Here is a 17,778-nt window from a genome sequence, read left to right as displayed (position 1 = left end):
AGTGACGACGCGTTCAGGAACACGCTGTCTTTGCTCTGTGCCTGGAGAACGGCCATATGCTAAATGAGACCATCTCCATTCACACCAGTGGCATTCATGCTGTTTGGTTAAAATATATTTTTTTCTTTATTTTTCTCAAGCTGCTCACATTTAAGTCAAGTTCAGTAACATTTGCTGCCAGCAGGGGGCAACTGTCATTGTGCAGAAGACTAAGAATGTCTTTGCCTCTTGGAGATTGTGAAGTGGTCGCTATGGTGACCCATCCAACATGCATGATAGATTTGTCCCTGTAGTCGTACATACAGAGTCCACAGTGTTTTTGTGGTACGGTGACAGATGGCCATGGAGTCCTGTTTACCTCAGCGGCCATCTGACACCTCGTCTCAGCGCCAGAATACCTGCCGCCGCTTCCTGTGGGTCTGGCAGCTCCCGGCGACAACAGGGGGACGGTGTGGACGAGCATTGCACTCTCGTTCTGTCCCCTCTGTGTTTGTTAACTGAGGTGAAGATCAGGTGAAGATCTGTACGGCGGTGTCGGTGGCGTTTGCGTGTGCAAGTGTGAGTCAGTGTCCAGAGGTCCATTCTTTCCAGCCTACGACACCGATCACCTTCAAAAACACGCCGTGATGAAGGTCAGACTGCTGATAAGCTCCTGAGTGGAGGGCTAAATGCGGCCATCATACGTGATAAGACGTACTCGATGAATGTCAGGCCATCACGAGTCTGGACCTGACCGGGGCTGAGACTTAGACTGGATGCTGCAGGAGGAACCCTCATCCAATTCGGAGCGTGTTGTTTAAAAAGCTCAAAAGACTGACCTGAGGAGTCAAAAAGGTTCCCGACTGATCCCGGTGAGTGCATCTTTGAGGATGGTCTGAACTAGCAAGGCCACATGGTCTTCTTGACTCTCATCAAGTGTCCCAAATGTCAGAGATTGCCAACATGGAAGGAGAGGAGGCCTCGTCTGCTCCTGAGGTGGACTTAAAGATGGAAGAACTTCCCTCTGCCAAGGTGGAGACAAAAGTGACCTACCAAGAGACCGTCATGACCTTCAGCTCTCACCAAGAGACAACGTGTGACGCTGTTGACCCCGATGAAAACACGGAGGACGACAATGAAGTGAAGGAGGAAGATGGCGAGGAGGAAGCCGGTCAAAAAGTACCTGGAGGCCCGCAGGTATGAGAACTGAGTATAGTTTGTCCAGAATTTGTCCAGCTCTTGCCATATTGTGTATGCTTGTGTGTGTGTTAGACTTCAGATGCTAGACCACCTTTGCTTCCTGATCCAGCCTTCAACAGGAGATGCAGCCTCCTGGCCAGCGAGGTAGGAACTAAACTAAAAACTAAAAAAAAATACAACGTAATTGTTGTTTTGTTTGTGTTTCACTTAACAAGCTGCATCAAACACGGTCATTTTACGCAAAGACTCAGGCGGCAAAGTGCCCTGGGGGATGGAGAGAGTGAAGCCTGGATTATGCTTCTGCACCGAGGCGTCAGCTCGTTCATCCCCCTCCATACAAGCAGAATTTTGTTCCCAAATGCTTTTTAAAAATACACCATTTTCCCTTGACTTATGATTCTAAAACAAGTTATCCATGAATATTTTGGTTAATAAGTGCTAACAAACATATGCAGGTGCAGTTGTGTACTACCGTGAAAAGTCCAGAACACAAACGCTTCCAAAAGGAGGCTTGTAAACCCAGTGTTGCCGTTGGTAACCAGCCCTCAAAGGGTCCCCAGTGAGCCATTGAGTCCACTAAAAGAGGCAAAGAAAAGGAGATGCATCGCGGTGTGAAACGATGGCGCGTTCATTCAGGATGTGGGAGGCTGACATGTTGATGGTGACTCATCAACAAAAACCAGTCGAGCCGCTTTGTGAAAATCCTCTCTGCTCATTCCGGCGCTCGCTTCAGATGCCTGCGTCCTCCGGCGCGGCGCTCAGACTCCACCGTGAGTCACCCTGCCACCGGGAGGCGAGCTGCTTCTAAATTTACCGCACCCGGGAGCCGCCAGGTCGCATCAAGCGCGCTCGCATCAATCCCAAAGTTCTCAACTTGGATGCTAATGCTCCCATCCAGCGTTGCCATGGAGATGTTAACTGTTACTCAGCAGGCAGAATCACTCAAGAAGGCAGATGCGTTAAACCTGAATATGATGATGATGATGATGATGTTTCTAAACTCCTTGCAGGTGAAGTACAAAGAAGACTTTGAGAAGATGAAAGGTCAGAGTCTGTTTGTTCCTGAAGCAGAATTCATCCATGCCAGGAACATGAGCGCCGTCCTGTCTGAGGTCTGAGCCCTTCAACCAAGTGAGATCAGGTCTTGGTGGTCCTCACGCTCCCTGCTTGTGTTTCAGTCCAAATACAAAGAGGAGGGGAAGAAAGAGGCATCGCTGTCTCTCTACTCGCTCCTTCCAGAAACGCCAGACATCCAACGTGCCAAAGAGGTTTCCCAGCTCCAGAGTGAGGTAGTCCAACCGGAACCAGAAGCTGCACCATATGTTTGCTAGCTGTGCCACGTGTTATTGGTGTCTTCTCAGGTTAAATACAAAGAAAACATGAAGATGTCCTCCTCGCTCTACTCACTGCTGCCAGAGACCACTCAGACCCAATTTGTCAAAGAACTCACTGAGATACTGAGCGAGGTCTGACTGCTGGACAGATGGATGGATGGATGATGGTGACCACTGGATGGATGTGAGCAAACGTGTGATGGTGGAACTTGTGTGGTCCTCAGAACAAGTACAAGGAGGAGGTGAAGAAGGAGATGAGCAGCACTTTGTACTCTCAGCTTCCTGAAACGTGCGAGATGCATCTGGCCAAGAGCGTCCATGAGTTTCAGAGCGAGGTACTTGAGGTGTCTCCTTATTACGTTACGTTTATTACGATCTTGAGATGTTATCACACGTGTTCTTGCAGAAGAAATACAAGGAAGATGGGAAGAGGAAGGCCTCCATCTCCCTCTACTCCCAACTGGCCGACACCCCTGAGATCCAACACGCGCTGGAGATGTCCCAGCTACAGAGTGATGTATTTCACTTCCGTCCTCCATTTAGACCAGAACTGTTCAACTACAATGTCCTGGATTGAGTTGAACGGCGCTGATCTGGATGGATCTTCCCTTGTGTCCTGTCTCAGGTGAATTATCGTCCCAAGGTGCTGGTCAAGGGGGCTCCTTCGTCTCTGTACTCTCAGCTTCCTGACACCAATGAGATCCAGTTTGCCAGAGAGATGACGGAGCTGCAGAGCCAGGTACCACAAAGTCTGGTCAAGGTTTGCCGTCACATCGTCACATGACACAAAGTCTCTGTGGTCCATCAGAACAGATACCACGAGGAAGGCAGGAGAAACCTCTGCCAGTCCTTCTACTCTCAGCTTCCGCTCACCATGGAGACGCAGTTTGCTAAAAGTGTCGGCGAGCTGCAGAGCGAGGTGAGGATTTCGCCACGGCAAACGTACCACATTTAAACTCACACCTTTGTCGTCTTTTTCATCTTCAGCGACGCTACAAGGAGGCGGGGCAAAAGTGCACCGCCTTGTACTCGCTTCTGCCGCAGACTCTGGAGACGGCGCACGCCAAGGATGCCTGCGAGCTCGCCAGCGAGGTGACAACCGCTTCTCATCTCACAGTTACCACCTACAATGATTCACTCTTCCCGCAGGTCAAGTACAAAGAGGACGGCAAGAAGGAGATGAGCGTGAACTTGTACTCGCTGATGCCCGAAACCATCGACACGCAACACGCTAAAGAGCAGTCGGCGCTGCAGAGTGAGGTACATCGCTAACGTGGGACTGTGAGATCATGACGTGCGCTTGACTGCCACGTGTGTGGTTGGTCTGCAGGTGAAGTATAAAGAAGGAGTTGAGCAGAAGAACGCCTTATACCATCATCTCCCGGAGACAGCCGAGACCCGACTCGCCAAGGAACTCTCCCAGCTGCAGAGCGAGGTACCGCCTCCAGAACCCTGAAACCCAAATGTTCAGTGCAGGAACGCTACACTTGTTGGTAGGTCAAGTATAAAGAAGGAGGGAAGAAGGAGATCAATAAGAGTCTCTACTCCTCGCTGCCTGACACGATGGACACGCAGCACGCCAAAGACGCCGCGCTACTGCTTAGTCAGGTGCATCAGCTGCACATTGCCTCGACCCGCCATGACATGTCTAAATGTGTGTGTGTGTGTGTGTGTGGATCAGACGAAGGACAAAGAGAACAGCAAGAAGGAGATGTCACACAGCCTGTTCTCCACTCTCAGCGACACGCCTGAAATCAGCCTGGCCAAGGAGATGAAGGACTTCCTGAGCGATGTGATGATGCACCCAACAGGATTCGGACTCCCCGCTGTGAAGTGTTCTGATAAAATTGTTCTCCTCCACAGAGGAAGTACAAAGAGAGCGGCAGGAAGCAGCTGGCTCAGAGCCTCTACTCCCAACTGGCGGACACGGCGGAGACGCGCTTTGCTAAGAGCGTTTCCGAGCTGCAGAGTCAGGTGACACAAGTCCAGCCCGATCAAAAGTTTGGAGACGCTTTGTCATTCCACTGAATATGAAAGTGTATCCAAACCTTTGACTGGTACCGATGTTCATATCCTTCTAGGTGAACTACAAGAAGGGACAGAAAGACGAGTCCAGGTCTCTCTACTCCACCCTGCCCGCCACTCTGGAGACCCAGCACGCCAAAGAGGCGGCCGACCTGCAGAGTGAGGTAAAGTAAATCCACAACACGAGTCCACATCCGATCTGCCATCTTGTTCTAAACCTCTCAGCTGAAGTACACGCAGAAGAAAGATCTCAAGTCCACCTTGTTCCACCTGCTGCCTGAAACCCTGGACACGGCCCACGCGAGAGACGTCTCTGAGCTTCTAAGTCAGGTGACCGGCATCCATTTCTTCCTCGCCTGAGGTTCTCTTGGTGATGTTGTAACTTGTAGTGGGTTTGTTCTGCAGGTGAAGTACCAGGAGGACGGCAAGAAGGAGATGAATGTCAACTTGTACTCACTGCTGCCCCAAACCATCGACACGCAACACGCTAAAGAGGTGTCCAACCTGCAGAGTGAGGTAGGCTCCTCCCTGTGACCACACGTCACATACTATGAAGGAAGTTACTTCATAATTGTAGTCTCCGTAGCAACCAAAGTCAGGCGTGGTGGTCTCACCTGGGGTCTGCTGCAGGTGAAGTACAAAGAAGGTCTGAAGCAGAAGATGCAGAGCAGTTTGTACCATCATCTCCCAGAAACCCTTGAGACTCAGCAGGCCAAGCAGATGTCAGAGCTGCAGAGCGAGGTGCCAACACCAACGACTGGGAGGCCTATGTGGATAAAGCATTGAGGCCACCATTTTGAACATGTCTGCTCCTTGCTTCAGAGCAGGTACAAATGTGCAGGTGAGAAGGAGCTCCACAGTTCTCTGTACTCCGCCCTCCCTGTCACCATGGAGATGCAGCATGCCAAAGATGCCGCCGAGATGCTCAGCGAGGTAGCGTGCATATGTCCTTGCTCGTGTTGAGGACATCATGTTGATGTTGTGGTTGTTTTCTAGGTCAAGTACAAGGAGAGGGGAAGGAAGGAGATGTCCGCCTCGCTTTACGCCACGTTGCCTGACACCTGCCAGACCAGCTTCAGCAGGGAGATGACACACATGCAGAGCGAGGTGCCTTCAAAGGACACACCACACTGGATCTTTTCCATTGCTTGTCGTAGTTCAAGACATCTTGTGTCCTTCAGAACAAGTACAAGGAGGACGGGAAGAAGAGCCTCTCTCAGAGTTTGTACTCCCAGTTAGCACAGACGGCCGAGACGCAGCTGGCCAAGAGCGTCACCGAGCTGCAGAGTGAGGTGAGCTGGTTTGCACTTTTGGGTATGTGTGCACACTTTGACCATCAGCGGCCCTGCAGGTGAAGTACAAGGAGGACGCCCAGAAGGAGATGACATCCTCGCTGTTCAGCAGCCTCCCTCGGATGCTCCACACGCAGCGGGCCAAGGAGGTGACGGCGCTTCAGAGTCAGGTGACTACTAGACAGGCCTGCATACTGGAACATGGCTAAACCAGAGCCATGGAGATAGCTCAGACCATCAGAGACCAATCATTTACAATTTAGGATTTATTAGCTGTAAGCTAGAACCTCCAAGATTGTTAAAGAAATACAGATATTTTTATCGTAAATATGACTTATTTGTATAATATTATGTGACACTTTACTGCTTATTTTTTATAATATTATGTGACACTTTACTGTTTATTTGATGCAGGTGAAATACCAGGAGGGCAGGAAAGACGCCGCCTCATCTCTCTATCACCTCCTCCCGGAGACGCCACAGACGCAGCTCGCCAAGCATGCGTCAGAGATCCAAAGTGAGGTCAGGCCACGACTCTTTTTCGTTCCTCGTAGCTGCTTTTTCCTCTTTTATTGAAACCTTTCATTGAAACACTGCCAGGCAAACTACAAGAGGGACCGAGACGAGCTGTCCAACTCCTTGTACTCGCTACTTCCGCAAACGTTGGACACCCAGTTCGCCAAGGAAATGGCCGAGACGCACAGCCAGGTAGTTATTTCAATGCAGCCTGGACAGGACAAGTGAAGTGTTGCTGCTGATGTCACTCCGGGGTTAATATATCAGCCAATAGGAAGCCAGGCTGATAAGAGGACATCCTCTGTGTGTGTGTGTGTGTGTGTGTTTCAGACCAAGTACATGCAAGAAGCCAAGCAGCAGGCGACGGCGTCTTTGTACGCCAAACTGCCTGAAACCATGGAGACCAAACACGCCAAAGAAGTGAGAACACTGCAAAGTGAAGTGAGTCCGGTTCTGTCTTTTAGTCTCATCGGAGAGGAACGCTGATTGGCCGCTGATCCAATCTGGTCTCGTCCCGCCACAGAACCAGTACAAAGCGGAGGGGAAGAAGCAGATGACGTCGTCTCTCTACTCTCTGCTTCCTGAGACCTCAGAGTCACAGCTGGCCCGCGAGGTGGCACTGATCCAGAGCCAGGTACCCGAAAAGTCCACTTGTGGTCTTCAGCAACTTTGACCGGACCAGCTTGTTTGTGTTACTGGTTCAGAACAAATACAAAGAGAGCGGGAAGAGGGCGCAGACCGTCAGCATCTACTCGCAGCTCCCAGACACCAACGACATCCAGTTTGCCAAAAGCGTGTCCGAGATCCAAAGCCAGGTACTCAACAACATCGGCGTATCCCCAAAATCAGCCAGCTCAGGCGGACCCAACAGAAGCCGTGTGATGCCTTTCCAGAACAAGTACAAGGAGGCGGGCAGGAGACAAGCCAGCAGCTGTCTTTACTCCAAGCTGCCGGACACGCTGGAGACCCGGCACGCCAAAGAAGTCTCACAGCTGCAGAGTCAGGTCGGTACGGAGTCTGCGAGAAGCAAGTCCGGGTCACGGTTCTCAAGCTGCCATCTTTGTTAAGGTCAGCTACAAGCACAAGGAGGACGCCAGCAGGCCGCTCTATCACCAGCTGCCTCAAACCAGCCAGACGCAGGCGGCCAAAGAGCTGACTGACCTGTACAGTCAGGTGAGGAGCTTCACGCGTGTGTTCCACGCTGGAAAGTGAAAGTGAATGTGCCCGAATGTTCTCTGCAGGTGAAGTACAGAGAAGACGGCAAGAAGCAGATGACGACAAACTTGTACTCGCATCTTCCTGAGACGCCTGAGACTCAGTTTGCCAAACAGATGTCAGACTTACACAGCCAGGTGAGGACCGTGAACGCACCATCATACTAAGAATACCAGACGGTTAACCTTTGTACCTTTCAGACAAAGTACCAGAAGGACAGAGAAGACCTGCCCAACACGTTGTTCTCTCTGCTGCCTGAGACGCTGGACACGCTCTTTGTGAAGGACATGGCTGACACTCACAGCCAGGTCAGAAAAAAATTGGAAATAGTTTTTGGACACACTGTTGACTGTGTGGGTGTGTGAGTGTATGTGAGCACATCATGCCAGATAAACCAGGGACCCTGGTCTATTCTGGTCGCTTTATCAGAGCTGCTGGAGTCCTCGTCTTGGCATGCTCACTTGCTGCTGATACATGTACATGTACATGTACATTTTTTGCCAAGTATCTAAAAACAAGAAGATGCATCTAAAAACAATATTGTAAACATGTTTTCTATGCTCTAACTACAAAAGATTGGATTAAATTAACCGCGATAAGGCATTACTATACATACATATACATTATACATTACTTACTAAGAGCACTGCATACGGTGTTGCTACTACCGGAACCTCAACGTCCACGGCCGTGGTATCACTAAAGCTCCCGTGTGCTGTGCAGGTCAAGTACAAAGAAGCGGGAAAGAAGGAGGCCAGCAGCGCTTTGTACCATCAGCTGCCCGAGACCGCCGAGACGCTTCATGCCAAAGAACAGTCTGAGCTGCAGAGTCAAGTACTGCACTCGCTTTACTGTCTCTTTTCACATGTTCATGAAAATACACGGCTAGCTCAGGGGTCCCCAACCACCAGGCGGCAACCCAGTGCCGGTCCGGTCAGACCTGTCAGAAGACACATCATTTATTATTTTACCCCAAGGTAAAATAAAGTGTTAGTGGAGAGACAAACTACGTCAACAAGGTTGGGGACCACTGAGCTAACGGTGATTAGCATCCTCATAAAGTCAATTAGGGCAGCAGCTTGATCTGCAACTATTATTGAAGTATGCTGTAATGCGTCATGGCAGCACGGCTATGTTGACCTCATTCTCGCAGAACAAGTACAAGCAGAGCGGGAAGGATGCGTTGGCGTCCAGTCTGTACGCTCAGCTGCCGCAGACGGCCGAGACGCAGCTCGCCGCCAAGATGTCGGAGCTGCAGAGCGAGGTGAGCGTGTGCGCACGCCAGGTTGCCTGCCTGCATCGGGTTTTCAAATGGCGGGTCTTTGCAGAGCAAGTACAAAGAGGAGGGCATCAGGAGCCTCGGCTGCAGCGCCTACAGTCAGCTGGTGGACACCACGGAGACGCAGCTCGCTAGAACGCTTTCTGAGCTTCAGAGCGAGGTGAGCGTCCAGCTTGTGGCGCTATACGCTATGCTATGTTAGCAACACGCTGACTGGTCATTCTCACCGCAGACTAAATACAAGGAGGCCAGCAGGAGAGAGGCGGCCGTCAGCCTCTACCACCGCCTGCCTGAGACCATGCAGACGTTGCACGCTAAAGAGGCCACGCAGCGGCAGAGTCAGGTGCACACATTGTCCGTCATCGTCACCAAACGTCTTATTACGCTGACGGCCCACCTGCGCCCCCTCTCCAGGTCAACTACAAGGCGGAAGGTCAGAGGTCACAGAGCTGCAGCCTGTACTCCCAGCTGGCTGACACCCAGGAGATCAAGTTTGCTAAAGCCGTCATGGAGCTGCAGAGCGAGGTGACGATCATACAGCCATGGAGGTTATGGCTGTGTGGCTGGGGGGGTTATGGGAAGGGGGGAAGGGGGGGCCACACTTTCCACTGAGGACCACGGAGTGAAAAATGAAAGGATGCAACTTTGCCATGTGATATTTTTTAAAGCAATATGCCAAGAAGTTCAATATTTTTCCAGAAAAAACGGCATCTTAGCTTTGTCCTAGCATCTTTTTGCTGTTATTTTTTTCTTAAATAAGCTTCATTAAAAAATACATATAATACAATACAATATAATAAATATAGAAATATAATATATATAATAAAAATTAGTAATGATATAACTTTATTCCTGGAATATTATAACTTATTGCCGAACTTAATTTTCACATAATATATAATTATAATAATTTTAATAATTGTAATATTAATATAATATTAATAATAATAATAATATAATAAATAATTATAATAATATTATTTGTAATAAATAAATATTACAAATAATTACTTTATTTAGTTTATGACTTTAAAAAAAAATAACATCTTTCTCATTTTTCTTGTAATATTTTGGCTTTATTTTGACTTTTGTCCATTTCCGCCTTTTTATTCGCTTAACTATTTCAACTTTACTCCAATGATAGTGTGACATCTTGTAACATTATTTTTTCCATAGAATAAGTACAAGGCCAAAGGTCGGGAGGAGAGCAGCAGCAGCGTGTTTCACCAGATGGCCGAGACCAACCAGACTGAGTTCGCCAAGCGTTTGTCAGAACTTCAGAGCGAGGTGAGCGCCAGCCTCATCCGGCTCCCAAAAGTCCACCTCGGGAATGCTTTAGCGTGTTCCTGTGCGTCCAGACAAAGTACAAGAAGGACAAGGAGGATATGTCCAACACGTTGTTCTCTCAGCTGCCCGAGACTCTGGACACTCGCTTTGTGAAGGACATGGCAGACACTCACAGCCAGGTGAGTCATGTTTCGGTTCTTTGGGTTGGGTGCTCTTATTGTGGTGTTTTTCCAGACTAAGTACAAAGAGGCCAGTAAGAAGGAGATGGTCAAGAGTCTGTACTCGCTGCTGCCGCTCACCAAAGACATTCAGCATGCCAAGGAGCAAAGTCAGCGACTGAGCGAGGTACGTGTTCCTCGTCTGGATCAATCACATGTGAACATCGTCATACGGAGGCTGGCGTTTTGTTTGCAGAAGCTGTACAAGGAGGAAGGAAAGAAGGAAGCCGCCAGCAGCTTGTACGCTCACATGCCCCAAACCATCGAGACCGTCTTTGCCAAGGAGCTGAGCAGGACGCAGAGCGACGTAAGCTGAACCGCGCCTGATGGCGTTGTCTCGCTCGCTGAAGTGTGAGCACAGACAACAGATGTTGCCTGAGGACGCAGACGCTGACCTACTGCACTCCACACGCACAAAAGCTAGCTCTGGCTAGCTGCGGGGGGGAAATAGGCAACATCTTCGCTTCGCCACTTCACATCCTCATCTCATCATACATCTAAGACATATGCTAAAACGCTATTTGCCATTGTTGGCCTGAAGGTGGCGGCACATTGAACTGCTTTCATGTGTGTTGACCCGGCAATTGAACGCTAACTGGAGCGTGGAACCAGACAAAAAACCCCACCTTCACCTTTTTGTCTTTTGAACTTCAGTTAGTTTTATTGGTGCTCTTGTCTGCTGCGTAGAAGTTCTACAAGGAGCAGTTCAACCGGGAGAAGGGGAAGTCCGGCTACGCCAACATGGAGACGCTGCCCGAGGTGGAGCACGCCATGGAGGTCAACAAGAACCAGAGCGACGTAAATGCAACCGCAGCCAGAAACGTCATGTCACGTTAACGTCGTGCCCGCCGCACGTGACGTCACACGATGTCTCCGCTGATCGCAGGTCAGCTACAGGAAGGACAAGGAGGAGCTTCACCGCTACAACACGGCACCTGACAGAGCTGACATCGTCAGCGCGACCAACGCCGCCAAACTGGCCAGCGATGTGAGTCTCTGTGTGTGTGTGTGTGTGTGTGTTGTGTATGTGTGGCAGCACCACAAGCACTTTGCAGCCTCATCTCCATGACAACCGTTTGATGAATTATAGAAAGTGGAAACATCCTTCTTAATGGGACTACATCTCATTTTGATCTATTATGCATGCTGGTTGAATTATTTGTACGTGCGGCGCCCACAGGTGGCCTACAAGAGTAACAGCAAGCAGCTGGTCTTGAGCGACGCCTCTCTTCTGGCCCGAACGGACATTCGTCACGCCAAAGAAGCGTCCAAACTGGCCAGCCAGGTAAAACACACACGCGGGCTACCCACAATGCACTGGGTGTGGCCCAACACTGAACACGCCCATCCCTCCCTGCAGGTGAAGTACAAGCAAGCCTCGGAGCCGCACGCTCGACCTCGCTACAATCCGCTGGAGTGTGTGTCCTTTAAACACACGCAAGCGGCGGCTGCGCTCGCCAGTCAGGTGAGGAAGTCACTCAGCAGGATTTTCAAAATAAGAGCTCCCTGACTGCAGGCACATACCCAGAACTCCATGTACGTGTGTGTGTGTGTGTCATCCACTCTCCCTACCGCGCAGCCTGTTTAGTGAGGCGGTAACCATGGCAACCTTTCTCAAGCAAATCGAGGAGGCTTGTTGGATGAAAGCTGGAAAAGTTGAAGAGGTTTTAGCGCACATGCACGCATTTGGTCCATCCTCCACCCACACGCTCACACTCGGAGCAAATAGTTCCAAACGTTACGTAAGCGGCTCGTTGGCAGCACTAGCATGCAGCTTGGATTCACTTTGTTGGCCTCAAAATGAAGTGAAAACAGAGGAGAGGATTGTTGGCGGGGACCTTCTCTCATGCTCTCTGTCTTTTATCCAGGTGAAGTATAAGAGCAACCAGAAGCCAGAAGATTCCTCAGACCTGCCCAACCTCCTGCAGCTGGAACACGTGCTGCACGCCAGCAAGCTGCAGAGCAACGTGTGTTAAGAAAACAACACATGATGGACACCGACTCCCCTTTTGCACCATCAAACCCGCGTGTGTGTGTGTGTGTGTGTGTGATCAGGTGGAGTACAAGAAGAAGTACGAGCGCAACAAAGCCCAGCACCACATGTCTCTGGACACGGCTGAACAGCGCCACCACAAGGAGAATGCAGTGCTGCACAGTCAGGTGTGTCATCACGCGGCGTTGCTTCGCCTCACCGCCGCTGACGGGTGTGGCTTTTTCGGTCTCAGGTGAAGTACCGCGAGGAGTACGAGAAGAACAAAGGCCGCACGCGGATGGAGTTTTCCGACACGCAGACGTACAAAGTGTTGAAGGACGCTCAGAAGATGCAAAGCGAGGTGAGAGAGCGTGGAGGTGATTGCTCATGTCGAGAAGCAGGAAGTGAAGGTGTTTGTGTGTCCCTCAGAGGGAGTACAGGCGGGACTACGAGGAGCACATCAAGGGGAAAGCCTTGGCCGATGTGGACCAGACGCCCCAATATCTGACGGCCCGACACGCCGCCGACGTGCTGAATGAGGTCTCACACGCAGTGGACAACGTTTGTCATTCCAAGTGAGCTGAAGTCCTGACAATAAAAAGATGAACGTTTGTGTGTGTAGAAGGAGTACAGGAAGGACCTGGAGCAGGATGTCAAGGGGCGGGGCTTATCCGGCGTGGGCTTGGAGGAAACACCTGAGCTGCTGAGGGTCAAAAACGCCAATCAGATTCTGAACCAGGTTGGTACTTTGAAAATGTGAGCAGTGGAACCATCTGGTTCTTCTTGTGTTGCTCCTCACAGAAGGAGTACCGCAAGGATCTGGACACGGAGATCATGGGTAAAGGGATGGAGCTGAGTGGGGACGTCCTGGAGGTCCAAAGGGCCAAGAGGGCGTCAGAAATCCAAAGTCAGGTATCTCTCAGAACCGGACGTGCATGGCATGTCGCTTTGCTAGCTGCTGAGTGTGTGTGTGTGTGTGTGTGTGTGTGTCACAGAGGTCCTACAAGCAGACGGAACACCTCAGAGAGAACTCCTACGGAACCATCACAGACACTCCGGAGCTCCTGCACGCCTCCTACCTCAAAGACGTGTACAGTCAGGTGAGTTGTTGCGGGCGCTCTTTGCGATGATGTCATCACGTGTGATGTCACCGCACCAGAGGAAGTACAAGGACGAGGCGGAGCGTCTGAGGGGCCGTTACAGCGTCCTGTCCAACACTCCAGAAATGGACCGGGTCAAAGCCAACCAAAGACACATCAGCTCCGTGAGTCTGCGGACTGTCACCTCTGCGTGCGCTTTAAAGTTGTAGTAGTAGGCCAAGCAGTTTGGTGACGGTCTGACTCTCGCCCGCTAGCTGCGCTACTGCTGGGACTCCAAGCTGATGCGGGGTCTGATGTCCTCGGTCGCTGAGACGCCAGAGATCGTCCTGGCCAGGGAGAACGCCAAGAAGATCAGTGATGTACACACACACACACACACACACACACACACACACACATAGCTCATTCTTAAAAAGTGCAGTCAGTCATGAGCTGATGTTCAGGTCCAGTACAGAGACCAGGTGGGCTGTGGGACCGCCGTCATGGACACGCCTGAGATGAAGCGAGTCCGACGCAACCAGGAGAACATCAGCTCAGTGAGGGCGTGGAAACACACACACACACACACACATACACATAGTGTTACCCATGTCATGATGTGTGTGTGTGTGAACAGGTGAAGTACCAGCGTGGGCTGCAGGAGCTGAAGGGGCGGAGCTACACTGAGTTGGACACACCTGAGTACAGGCGTGTCAGGAGGTCACAGGACTCGGTCTCCATGGTAGCGGCTTGGTTGTCATGGCTGCTGGAGGCACTAACGTGGCACAGCGTGTGGGACCGCAGCACTTAACATGGAGGATGTGTGCGTGCGTGTGTGTGGATAATAAAGTTTGATTCAAACATTGGTTCCTTTATGTGCTCACTGACAAAATACACCGTGTGTGTGTGTGTATGTGCACGTGTGTCCACCACTTCTTATTCCACTTAAGATGATCAGTTGACATCTCCTGTTCTCCACCCAACAGGCCAAGTACCACGAGGGCATCGAGCGGGCCCGCGGTCGGGGTTCAATGCCTGGACTGGACGAGCCCGGCATGGAGCGCTACCAGCGAGCCAATCACATGATGGCCGACGGGGGCCCACACAAGCAGATGATGGAGTTGGACCGACGACCTGGAGGCATCATCGTAGGTCAGCAAAACCACCTTTTCTCTGCTTTCAAGGGTTCATATATATTTGTCATGGTGGTTGATGGCGCTATCTACAGGGGAAGCCAAACAAGACATGAGGTTTTATTGTGTTTGCCAGTGTGGCTGTGTCCATGTTAATATTCCATTCCAAAGTAGCAAAATAAATCTTCTACTGGGGGGGGTCCGTATGGTCTGATGACTGGACCACCACCCTGCTAACCTTCACCCCATCATGTGTTGAAAGACCTGAAGGTGTGGAGAACAGACCCAGGTTCCATCTTTGACTTTGACCCTCTGGAGGATGACATCCAGTCCAGGAGCCTCCGCAGGATGTCTGGTAGTCCCCCCCCAAGTTATTTTGTCCTCCTTTAGCCACCATTCAGGTGATGGTGGTAATGGTATAGCGTTTTCACCGTTTCCTCCTCGCCCCCTGGTGTCAGAGCGGGCCGACTGCAAGCTGAGCAAGCGTCAGTCACAGCAGTCTCCGGCGCCCAGTCACGGTGGGACTCGGTCCGTCAGTTCGCTGACCTCTGACCTCTGGGAGCGCAGCAGCAACAGCGACACTCCCGGTACCCGGCGAGCACGGGCGCACACGTGTGCTATTAACATCGTGGCGTGTGATTGGACGTTAACACCACGCCTGAGGCTGAGAATGATTTTGCATGGACAAAAGTATCGGGACACAAACAGGAAGTGAAAAGTCACTTTGACGAGCCTGCTCTTCTACACCATACTCCTCCAAGCATGTTCAAGTCATGTTCATTGACTTCACTCATTTGTGTGTTTGTGTGTTGGTTGCACAGCTCCCGTGCTGCCCGGGGCGTACCAGCAAGGCATGCACATGCATCAGCAGCATCAGCATCCGCAGCATCACCACGGCTACATGCACCAAACCAGCATGTCATCCGTCAGATCCGTCACCTCGCCGCCGCACTCGGCCGCCACGGTGAGTACATCAGACTCCTACGGTCGTCGTTGCTGATGTTGTTGGGATGATCTCACTGGGCTTTCTGACGTGCAGCGTGTTTACCGGGCGCTGTACGACTACGCGGCACAGGACCACGACGAGGTCTCCTTCAGGGACGGCGACGTCATCGTCAACGCTCAGCCCATCGATGAGGGCTGGATGTACGGCACTGTGCAGCGGACCGGAAAATCTGGAATGTTGCCGGCCAACTACGTGGAGTGTTGCAACTAGACTACTTTGTTTGTGTTTGTGTGTGTGTGTGGGTGTGTGGGTGTGTGTGTGTGCGGTTTCTAGATTTCACAGTTTGCGTACGTCAATCATGTGTAAGCATCATGACTCAAAACAGGAAGAAAGGATGAGTTGATGTGTTGTGCTTGAATCTGCAACATTTTTGAGTGCGTGACAGCTGACGTGTGTCCTTTGTAACACATTTGTTTGTTTTAAATGTCACTTATTATTTGCCTATAATGTTTTGTAATATGTACTCTTTATCACAGATGATATGTTTAACTGCATGTTACTTCACTTCATATCACACCATACATGAACTGCTATGCTTCCTATGATACATCAGAGAAATAAAACATGATCACAAATGGCGCCTTTGTTTATCAGTTTATCAAAACAATCGAGTTATGGTAACTATCAATCAATCAAAAATACGTGGTGAAAGAATCCGGACGTTAATATCAGAAAAGGTCACTCAAGTCACGGTGCGGTGCAGTTCCCCCCATACTCCACTGGGTGGCGGTAGTGCGGCCACACGTTCCATTAACTTCACTGCCCGTCAGGTGTGACTGGCAAGGTTTGCTACTAGTGCTGGCATTCACAACTTTAGCTGTCTTAGCGGTCTTTTGTCTTTTGTCCCAATAAGACGGCTCACATTTCGGCTCCACCTCCTGTTTGTGTAACTGCTCTGACAATAGGTTTTTTCCCCTCACGTTGTGAGGAAGGAAAGGGAATGTTACATATTTTAAAAATATATTTTAGCCCTAATACAGTATTAACATGGACATACGTTTGTATTCACCCGTCTACAAGGCACGTTTTAAACGTCACCAGCAGAGGGAGACATTACAAGAAAGATGACTCCTCTGTTCAGCGTTTGAATCTACATTACGTTTGATCCACTGATAATGAAATGGTGGATTCATTCATTCAAACTCCCCCGGCGGTTTCTGGGCCACGATGCTGCCTTAAGTGCATATGTTAGTGCCATAAATGACATTTAAACAATATTTCTGTGTGTTGATGAGTAGTGGATAAAGAACCAGATTACATGCTTATACGCCCTCTTGTGGCTGCAAGCAGCATGGCGGTGACACCTGAACAACCCGATTGGCTGATTCATAAGTGCTATGATCGTCTGACGTTTGAACTTTGAAGCATGTACCTGGTGGATAGCTCAGGGGATTGAAGCTTTGGGTCATGGTTCAGGTGCTGAGGGTTCAATACCAAGGCAGGGCAGCCTTCTTATTTAGTCGTCTGTATCTGTATCGTCATCATCACCTCCGTTATAACATGCACTGGTCCTACAGGCTGGATGGCTCGCGTTGTAGAAGGCGTGGGTCATGGTGCAGCGAGTCATGGCTCCATACCCGTTCAGGGCAAATACATTTGGTTGTTTTGCTAATTCCATGTATCAATCATGACTTCTGTTATAACAGGCCCCAGTCTGGCCAGCTGAATGGTGCAGTTGGTAGCAGCAGTGGGTCATGGTCCATGGGACCAGGGTTCAATACCAGGCCTGAATAAAAAAAATTGGCTATTTTGCCATTTCACCAGGTCTGCCATGTATCACAATCATCTCTTCCGTTATAACATCCACAGAGATGGCCGCCTGAATGGCGCTGTTGGTAGCAGCAGTGGGTCATGGTCAACGGGTCCAGTGTTCAATGCCTGGTCAGGTTTGTTTTGCAATTTCTCCTGGGTCAACATATATTATAATCATCACTTCCGTTATAACATCCGCACAACTTGTTGGCTGCGTGGCTCAGATGATAGCAGCATTGACTCCTGATGCAGTGGGCAAGGGTTCTAGGCCCGGTCTTGACAATTGTAAGTTGTTTTTTTTGGTGTTACTACAGGTTCAGCATGTATTATGATCATGACCTCCGTTATATCATCAAGCATGCTTGCTGGCTGGGTGGCTCAGGTGGTAACACCGCTGATTCATGGTGTGGGAGCTCTTGGTTCAAACCCCAGTTGTTGCTTGTTTTAACATTTCTCCAGCACCTAGCGTACTCATGACCTCCGTTATATCA

General features: G+C 50.3%; 1 pseudogene; it reads left to right on the top strand.

Annotated features, from left to right (window-relative positions):
• The first annotated feature begins 845 nt into the window (after positions 1-845).
• On the top strand, positions 846-16,108 carry LOC131108695 (nebulin-like; annotated as a pseudogene).
• The last annotated feature ends 1,670 nt before the right edge of the window (positions 16,109-17,778 follow it).

The sequence above is a fragment of the Doryrhamphus excisus genome, chromosome 21, assembly GCF_030265055.1.
Source record: "Doryrhamphus excisus isolate RoL2022-K1 chromosome 21, RoL_Dexc_1.0, whole genome shotgun sequence".
Lineage (NCBI taxonomy): Eukaryota > Metazoa > Chordata > Actinopteri > Syngnathiformes > Syngnathidae > Doryrhamphus > Doryrhamphus excisus.
This window is presented reverse-complemented; position numbering and strand designations above follow the sequence as displayed.